This window comes from Lepus europaeus, chromosome 22 (genome assembly GCF_033115175.1).
Source record: "Lepus europaeus isolate LE1 chromosome 22, mLepTim1.pri, whole genome shotgun sequence".
In the NCBI taxonomy this organism is placed as follows: domain Eukaryota; kingdom Metazoa; phylum Chordata; class Mammalia; order Lagomorpha; family Leporidae; genus Lepus; species Lepus europaeus.
Window position 1 is genome coordinate 8,034,214 of NC_084848.1, and position 9,592 is coordinate 8,043,805.

The 9,592-nt window shown below is 57.4% G+C and overlaps 1 protein-coding gene across 6 annotated transcripts in view; it reads right to left on the reverse strand.

Annotated features, from left to right (window-relative positions):
• DICER1 (dicer 1, ribonuclease III) overlaps positions 1-4,034 on the reverse strand; it is a 71,427-nt gene extending 67,393 nt beyond the window's left edge. For 4 of the 6 annotated variants that reach the window (XR_009864830.1, XM_062181739.1, XM_062181737.1 and 1 more), the window contains exon 1: positions 3,945-4,015. The gene's annotated coding sequence lies outside the window, so the exon portion shown is untranslated. Of the gene's footprint in view, positions 1-3,944 lie in introns of all 6 variants that reach the window. The other 2 variants (XM_062181738.1, XM_062181740.1) reach the window with 2 other exon arrangements.
• Between the last annotated feature and the right edge of the window lie 5,558 nt (positions 4,035-9,592).

A 9,592-nucleotide genomic window follows, 5' to 3' on the forward strand; every position in this document is an offset into this window, starting at 1 on the left:
TGGATCAGAAGTGGAACAGCCAGGTCTTGAACCAGTGCCCATTTTGGATGCCAGCACTGCAGGTGGCAGCTTTACCCACTGCGCCACTACACCAGCCCCTCAAAATTTATTTTAACAAAGGCTTTCTAACATGACTGACAATCTCAACTCCATCAGCTATGGCTCAAAAATAATGCTCTTCTCTCAGAATTCACTCATTTATCCAGTGTACACCACCATACAAGCAGCCCCGCTGTTAGGTGAACACTCACTCCTGAAGACTGGCGGCAAATCTCCGTTTGGAAACCCTGACCGCCTATCCTGTCCGGAAGAGTCCACTCCGGCTCCCGCCACGTGGCGGCTGACACAAGCCTGAACAAGCCAAGTGACCCTGAGGGACGCCACCTGGAAGACAAACGACCCGTACTGAACTAACCAGAGCAGGTCTCACCTGCGTTACTCCAGCTTCCCCATCACACCGGAGGCTTTCCTTGGTCTGAAATGGCCTGTGAATCCTCCTGTGTAAAATGCGAAACACTCTGTCCAGGTACTGTTAATGCTGCCCCACGTACGAATCCAAACGATTACTCTTCATACAACAATCTGCCTCTTCTGATCAACCGGTTTACTTCCTGTCATTCATCAGCGTCAACTATAATTAGTCCGATTTCCTCTTTCACTTTGACAAACTAAAAGGAGAAGCAGCCAACTGCAGTTACCTGCAGGCTCAGTCACCCCTGTGCTGTCTGTTCTCTCCTTCATGATGTACTCCTAGCAAGCCTGTCATCGTCCAAGTCCTACTGAACACCTTTCTATAAGACCACTCAAGTCCTCTCAAAGTCAGCAGACTACAAGGTACCATCTCTGCACAGAATGTACCCAGCCCAGAGTCTACAGCAGCAATCAGAGAGAACTGAAAACCGGCCTTCTGCATGTGAAGCATTTCCTAAACATCAAAGGATCTGAAAACAAGCATTGGAAGGTCCAGATCCCACAGGCTACGGCAGTAAATGCCAAGGAAATCACACAAGTCCCGAGTGCACGAGAGAGAAATACTCCAAAGCAATCCATGGTGAGAGCTGGCGCAACACATATGCATCCACTGGGCTTGCAGGCGAAGCTAAGCTCTGAAGGCCCAAACGGCACAGCACAAGGCAAACAAAACACGTCACTCGGCTCCAACTTTCTGTTTACACAAGTTAAACCCAGACCTTCCCAGTGTCTTCCTCTGGTACTCAACAGAGCACACGCTTCACGTGTGATCAAACGCATTCAGCTGAATTCACCCAAGACTCAGTGACAGGAACCAAGAGCGTAAGAACGAGTGAAGCCAGGGCCTCCAGGCGGCAAGTCCATAACTGACTCGGAGGAGCTGGTGCAGGAAATCGTCACTGTGTGGGAGAGCCGGAGAGAAACTCCCACTGCAATAAACCCTGACTTCAGTGTTCCGCTGAGCAAGAAACAATCTGCCCACTTCTGGGTGTGTCCCCCCCAAAAAAGGGAAAGCAGAGACTCCAACAGGCACGGACCCACCTACGCTCCAAGTAGTACTCACAGCAGTCCAAAGATGGGCGAAGACCCAAGTGGCCCCAACAGATGAACAAGTACATACAGAATATGGTGCCGACTTAGGGCGAGGTTGTGTCCTGATAAACCCATCCTAACACAAAGATCCTGAGCTGAAAATACACTTAACAGACTTGCTCCACCGTGTGATCGCGGCGCTGACTGGCGGCTTTGCTCACTGCCGCTGCCCGGCATCACCAGCCCAGGAAAAGACCAGAGTTCAAATTTCCACGTACGGTTTCTACAGACTGTGTGCTGCTTTTGCACTGCAGTCCCGCTGAGAAATCCTAAACTGGGGCCATCGATACATACGATGGAATCACTCAGCCGAGAGAGGAAATTCTGACGACACTGCGCTGAGTGAAACAAGCCGGCCACAAAAAGGCAAACACTGTACGATTCCACGAACACGAGGCTTCCAGACAGTCGATTCCCAGAGACAGAAAGCAGAACGGCTTGCCTGAGCATGGAGGAGAGGGTGGAATGATGAGGTGCTAAGGGGACAGAGTTCCAGGCGAGGAATAAGAAGGTCTGGAGATGAATGGTGGTCACAATGCCACACAACTGTGAGTGTACCTAATGCCGCTGACAAGTGCATTTAAAAACGGTCCCTATGGTACATTTCCTCATGCAAGAATCCAAACAAAAACAAGAAGCTAGAGGTCACCTGAACATTCATGACCAAACAGAGCTTCACTCAGCCCACAGTATGACCCAAGGACTTTCTAGGCGGCAGGCGGACTTTCCCCCTAACATCTACTTGGGACAGCAGTGCAATGCAAAGAGTGTGCAAGCAAAGACTGAAATCAACCATCACTCAGCTCTGGCTCTGCCACTCTGAGATGCACAGCTTGGGGCAGCCATCACGGAGTCTGGGTCCCTGGCCTGTACCACAAGAACACAGCGTGTCTCGGGGTGCTCACTAAGGAAGCGACTCCCCACCTTGGGGTCACGGTGAGAGAACGGCCATGAAGCATCCACTGTGCCAGGCAGCGGCAGAGAGTAAAGTCCCTGGGTGTGGTAAGTCACCCCTGCTGAGGCGGGCACCACCCCACCAGTGCCCCCACGGAGCAGCCCCACGAAGCGCTAGGCCGCACGACGCTGGAGGAAATGTCTTCTAAAATGGAAACAGCAGGGCCCAGCAACAGCACGTCAACCTTGCTACCCAACTCACACACGGGATCGCGAGGGCTACAGGAGCAGGAGCCTAACCTCACACAGCGGAAACACTGCTAAAATAATCGCAGGAAAAGGTCTTTTCTCCTCAGATCAAAACTATCTGTCCTTAACAGGATTTTCGTGCCATTATCTTTGTTGTCCTGTTTACAGCGACTGCACTAAAAGCAATCTTCAGTGCATCTGATCCAGTGTTATAAAATATGCCCTGACGTGAAGTTTTCGGAGAATCATATGCTCATCTGGACAAGAACTCACGTGTGTTTGCATGTCGTGAATTACACACAGGCCACAGGTAGCTTAGAAAAAGACTCTGCATGTAAGTTAGTTCTCAAAGATATTAATACGTTAAAATTCCTGATCGCCAGAGGCTCCTCCAGAACCATCTTCCACTATAAAGTGTGTGGTTACGATGGCTATTTCTGTTCCCAGTGTTGGATGTTTGTAGCAACGATTTTCAATCTCGTTCACCTTTGTCAACCACATCTTTAAAAACTGTCTCTCAAGCTACTGAGCCCCCGACCTCCGCCCTCCCTGCCCCCTGGGCTGGGCGTGAACACTGCGGGAGACCCGGGCTCAGAACTCAGCAAGGCTTCTTCATCAGGTCAGGTGTTTCACCTGCCGCTCCAGAGACCACTCGCCGTGCCTGTCAGTGACACGTCCCCGGCGGCCAGGACCACCTCCCGCAAGCCAGGGGGTCAGCACGGTCCCGCCGGCCAAGTCACGACGACCCACAGAACCTCAGCCAGACACGGGTTCCCCCGAGTCCGAAACCGGCTCCTTCCCAGGGGCCGCGCATCTTGGCGCCAAGAACAGCGGATCTGGTCACCTGCCAGCAGGCAGGCACGGTCCCCCGGGGGAGCCCCCCGGGGCCAGCGCAGGGCCCCGCGCCCCGTCCGGGCGCCGAGCGGGACCTGTCAAAGCCCCGCGCCCCGGGGCGCTGGGGGGCGAGCACGGAGGGCCGGGCCCACTCGGCGTGGGGAGGCCCCGCGTGGCCTCCTGCGCCTCCCCAGCCGACCCGGGAGGCGGAGGAGGCGGCTCCGGGGTCCGGGCCGAGGGGCCGCGCCGCCCCGGCCCGCCAGGCCCCCGCGGCCCGGCCAGGCCCCGACGCGCGGCGCGGGCCCCGGGCGCCCACGCGGGCCTCGGCGCGGAGGCGGGAGCGCGGCCGGGCGGAGCCGCTCCCCGCCCCGGACACAAAGCGGCGCCGCGGGAGCCCGCCTCACCTGCAGCACGGGGCGCCGCGGGCCTTCGAGAACCATCGGAGCCCGCTCCGGCGCGCGCGTCACAGCCCAGGCCTCCCGGCGCCGCCCGGCGCCGCCGCCGCCGCCGCCATTTCCTCCCGCTCGCCGGCGCCGCGTCCCCGCTGTCAGGTTACTCCATTCACCTGGGCCCGCAGCAGCCCGCGCCGCGCCTCCGCCGCGACCCCTCCCGCCGGCGCCTGCGGAGACTGCGCAGCGCCCGGCTCGCCCGCAGCCCGCGCCCGGCCCGCGGCGACGGCGCACAGGCGCTTGGAGAATCCGGGCCGCGGCCGCGCCGCGCCTCCTCGCCCCCACACGCTCCGCTCGCCCCGCGGCGGCCTGAGAGCGCGCCTCTGATTGGACAGAGCGCCGCGGTGAAAGGTTAATCGCGGCTCCGCAGCCACTCAGGAGCAGGGAGACAAAACGGGCGCGGGCCGGGCGGCCGAGGCGCTGGTTGCGGCCCGCAGTCGGGGCCCGCGGGAGCCTGCGCGCGGCGGGGCCGTGGGGCCGTGGGGCCGTGGGGCCGTGGGGCCGTGGGGCCGTGGGGCCGTGGGGCCGGGTCGCGCGGCTGCCGGCCCCGACTCCGGAGCCCGCCCGCCTGCGCCGCTGCTCCGCCGGCCGCGATTGTTCCGGGGCCTGGCCCGTCGGCGGGGTCCGGCCCCATGGCGCCCCCCACCCCCACGCGGGGAGGAGCGGCCCGCGGGCCCCATCGTTCGCTCGTCGCCGCGGGCTTCAGACAGCAGCGCCCTGGCTTGGCGGAAAACCGCGCCGGCGTCTCCTCGCGAGGACGCGGCCGAGGGGCTGGCCCTTCAGGGAGGGGTGCGTCCTGCGTGGGGGCTCCGGCACCCTGACCCTTGCGAGGGCGCTAAGATGGGCGGGTGCCATCCCTGCTCTCCGTTTTTAAAATAAAAAATAACTTTGGCAAGGGAGCAGCCGCCACAGTGGACGCACCCGAGGAGGCTGCTGTGCGCAGATCCGGACTCCCCAGGGAGATTTCACGCGACCCTGGAGCCCGCGTGGAAAGATGAGGAAGTGGGCAGGACGCGCTTGGCAGACCCACCTCGGCCCGGACGTCGCCGGTGGCATGGGGAGGATTCGGTGGTGAGGAGGTGGCATCTCCGTGTGCCCGTAGGCACTGGGGTGCTGGCAGTGGGAATGTGTGGGCAGGCAAACTTTTCAGCCGCGGGTGGGATTGTGCTGGCCGCCCACGATCTGTCAGCCTCTCCATCAGCAAACTTACCTGGTTTTCATTAATTTTTATCTTTTTTTTTTTTTAACATCTTCCGTCTGCTGGTCACTCCCAAAATGACCACAAGGGCCAGAACTGGGCCTGTCTGAAAGCAAGGAGTCAGGCGTCCCACGTGGGTGCAGGGGCCCAAACCTGAGCCACCTTCCACTGCTTTCCCAGGCGCACTAGCAGAGAGCTGGATCAGAAGTGGAGCAGCCGGGACTTGAACCAGCACCCATGTGGGATGCCAGTGCCACAGGCAGGGCGCCAGCCACTTGGGCCGTCTTCCTCTGCGTTCCCCAGGCGCATTAGCAAAGAGCTCCATCCAGAGCAGAGCAGCGAAGCAGCAGGGACTCAACCGGCGCTGGCATGGGACGCCGGCATCGCCGGCATCAGCTGAATCTGTGGCACCACAGTGCTGGGCCCCCGGGTTCAGAATTGTGCACAAGCCCGGACAGCTCTGTGTCCCTGGGTGTCCCTCTCACGGTAACGCCGGCGTGCATACGCATTTCCCACACCTTGCTTTTTTGCCCTCGTGTATCCAGAGCATGAGTCTATAACGACTTACGGTGCTCATCATACATTTTCCACCTCACATAGTGTTTTATTGCAGGGTGATAGCACAATTTACCAACACTCTATTAGTGAGCACTTAGATTTGTAGTCTTTTTCAAGTAAACATCGATCCATTTGGAATGGACTGAGTATATGGTGTGAGGCATGGTTCCAAATTAATTTTGTTTTCGGATGCTGTGCAGGTGCCTGTTTGTTGACCATTTGTTGAATATTCCCTTCGGGACTCGGTCTGTTCCAGTGGTCTGTTCATGTTCCAGTTTCTGGTTTGCTTTACATCTGGAGACCAAGTCTTTTTTAAAAAAATATTTATTTATTCATTTGAAAGGCAGAGTTACAGAGCAAGACAGAGAGGTCTTCCACCTTCTGGGTCACTCCCCAAATGGCAACAATGACCAGGGTTGGGCCAGATCAAAGCCAGAGAGACCAGGAGCTTCCTTCGGGTCTCCCATGTGGGTGGCAGGGGCCCAGAGACCTGGGCTGCCATCTGCTGCTTTGCCAGGCGCATTAGCGGGGAGCTGGATGGGAAGTGGAGCAGCTGGGGTTGGAACCTGCACCCATGGGGGATGCCAGAGCTGCAGGTGGTGACTTAACCTGCTACACCCCAGCACCGGCCCCAGATACGAAGTCTTGTAAAGGAGAATACTTCACGCTGCATCGCTGTTTGAGCCCACGTTCAGCAACGTACAGGGCCATGTGGCACATGTTTCCTGTGGGCTGATTTTTTTCCCATGAAATGGGGAGAAGAGGAAACTCTTCCTCAGAATAGAATGCACTCATCACTTTAGAAGAAAAGGAAATTAGAAGATCACCACCTGGCAGTCAGCACACAAGAAAGATCAATGTTTGCTCAATCTAGTGAGTAAAAGTTGTATCAGGAATGAGACATTTGTGTAGGTTCAAAGCATCTCTCCATGAAACCTATTTTAAAAAATGAGAACTTTACAAAGGAAAAATCCAGAGATACCATCTTGCTGAAGTCATCGAAGTCCCGTAAGGGGCCCGGTGCTGTGGTGTAGCAGGTAAAGCCGCTGCCTGCAGTGTCGGCATCGCATATGGGTGCCAGTTCAAGTCCCAGTTGCTCCACTTCCACTCCAGCTCTCTACTATGGCCTGAGAAGGCAGTAAAAGATGGCCCAAATCCTTGGGCCCCTGCGCCCTTGTGGGAGACCTGGAAGAAGCTCCTGGCTCCTGGCTTTGGGTTGGCTCAGCTCTGGCTGTTGCAGCCATTTGGGGAGTGAACCTGTGGCTAGAAGACGCTTTCCCTCCCCCTCCCCCTCTGTCTTTCTGTAACTCTTTCATATAAATAAATCTTTTTTTAAAAAGTCCTGTAAGGGACCATGTTTCATTTGAAAAAGCAGTGTAATCGCCATTGATATGGGGTCGGCATCCCAGGAGTGTCTTCACCACTAAAGCAGACCCACACCTGCCACAGCGTCAGCACAGTTAAACAGAACTGTGAAAGTCGACTTGCAGCCCCCTCTTTTTCCTTCACCCTTTACTGCCCTTCGCCAGCCCCTCTTTCTAGACGTGGTTTCTCTCTCTCAGTGCTCAGCCCCAGCCTTTGTCCCATGGAATTCTCTCGCCTCTTCCCACGCGGTGTGAGCGCAGCGGTCGGAGTGAGGCAGCTTCCCGGCTGTCTGGGAGGGCTGGAGACGCCTTAAGCATCAGTTGGCTTGGAGCTCCCAGAACAACATGCCGCAGCCGAGGGCAGTCACACCGCAGGAATCTTACACTTCTCACGGTTTTCAGTTCTGCAGACGTGAAGTTCAAGGTCAAGGTGTCGGCAGGCGTGGCTTCTCCTGAGGCCTCTCTTCTCAGCTTGCAGACGGCTTTTGCTCTGTGCTGGTGCACCCTGGTGTCTCTGCAAGCTGACGTCCTCTTACAGGACACGAACCTCATCATGCAGGGCCGGCCCTGACAGCCTCATGTCAACACAGTGGTCTCTAAGGGCCCTGTCTCCAAACACAAGCACATTCGGGCTTAGGGCCTTAAGGCGGGGACGCATTTCAGCCGTGACACTGAGGTCTAGGAGACATGTAACTGACCCGGCAAACAGCATCCAGACTGAACCCTGGAGGTCACCGCCCAGGTACAACCCTCACCCATGCCCAGCAGTTCCGCAGGAAAAGAAAGTCTTGGGTGTGAGCTTCCTGGAACGTCCTTAACATCAAGACTTAGCTCTTTCCGTTCCATAACCCACGTTGCTTCTATCCGTTTTTCTGATGTGATTCCATATCAGGGCTCCACTGCTCAGAATCTAACTGCCCATCAGGTTTGGTAGTGTAGCTTTCAATGCCTGCTACAACCCAGCGTCCATCTGGGCTTCCGGCCCCTGGCCCCACTGTTGCAGTCTCTCTGCAGAGACGCTGGTAAATGCAGTTGTCCCACGAGGATTTTGCTGGGGAGCCGCCTCCCCTCGTCCGTCTGCAGGACAAGTCACTTCACCGCCCCGCCCACCACCTTCCGTGCAAAGAAAAATCAGGCCCCGCCCTGGAGTTCTTGCAGCAACTGCCCCTGCTGCTCGTGCCGACACTGCACGCGGCCACTCTTCTCTCAGCCTCCCCACGCTCTCCCGTCCCTGCCACACCGTTCGGCAGAGCCCATCAGAGGCACAAAAGGTGGTGTTGGTGCCTTCCTTATCTTGTAGCTCCGAAGTCCAGCACGTGGCGGGGGGACCTAGCTTCTGGTGGGAACCATGGGATGTTGTCTCCTCAGGCCACATGCAGGAGGGGCCCTCCCCGATCTGGAGTTTAACTTGTAATTCTTCCTTTATGTTTTTAAAGATTTATTTATGTATATATGTGAAAGAGTTACAGAGAGAGAAGGAGGGCTGGAGAGCGAGATCTTGCATCCACGGGGTCACTCCCCAGAAGCCAGGAGCTTCATCCAGGTCCCCCACGGGGGTGGCAGGAGCCCAAACACTTGGGTAATCTTCCACTGTTTTTCCCAGGCTGTTAGCCGGGAGTTGGATTGGAAGTAGAACAGCCAGGACTTGAACCAGTGCCCATATGGTATGCTAGCATTGCAGATGGCGGCTTTACCTGCTGTGCCACAATGCCTGCCCTGTCCTTGCTTTCATGTAACTTTCAAGGCAGATCACACAGCACACTAACTCCCACTGGGACAGCCGCATTTCACAGACAAAGCCTAGGGAGGCTATTTTAGTTTGCCCAAGTTGAGATGGCCAGGACATGGAACTGCTGAGTTTCCAATACAGACCTGCTGGGATTCCAGAATACAGCAAGCTCCCAGAGGCGGACTGAGGGTCTGCAGTGGGCCTGGGGCCCTGCAGATAGGTGAGGGCCCCAGAGACTCTGCTGGGGACCCTGCAGATAGGTGAGGAGCCCAGTGATTCCGCTGGGGACCCTGCAGATGGGTGAGGGCCCCGTAATCCTGTTGGGGACCCCAGTAGAAGAAGCCCTTTCTCCTGCCCCTAGTGTGCTCCTGCCACCCCTAAGGAGTCCAGGCGGACAGTCCTATCGTGAACCAGACCCGGAGCCCACAACCACTGCTGCACTGGGCCATGTTCATCCTTGCCTGAAGCCCCCGTGTGCAGGCCCGTGTGCGTGCGCACGTCCTGTCTGAGCTGCTGGAATTCTCGCGATGCCGTGGTGTTGCTCTCAGCGGTCTCCTCGTTGGTGAGGTCTGCCCCCAGGCCTCCCTGCTCCCTAGAGCTCGCTGCATGTCCTCACGCCTCCATCACAAGGCGCGCCTTTCACTGAGCGGAGCGCCCCGGGGGTGGTGTCAGAACGTGGCCTCAGGCCTGCTGGGCACGGCTGCTGGAAACAAGTGACCTGCTCCATTAGGGCGCTCTCCCCTCTGCCGTGCCT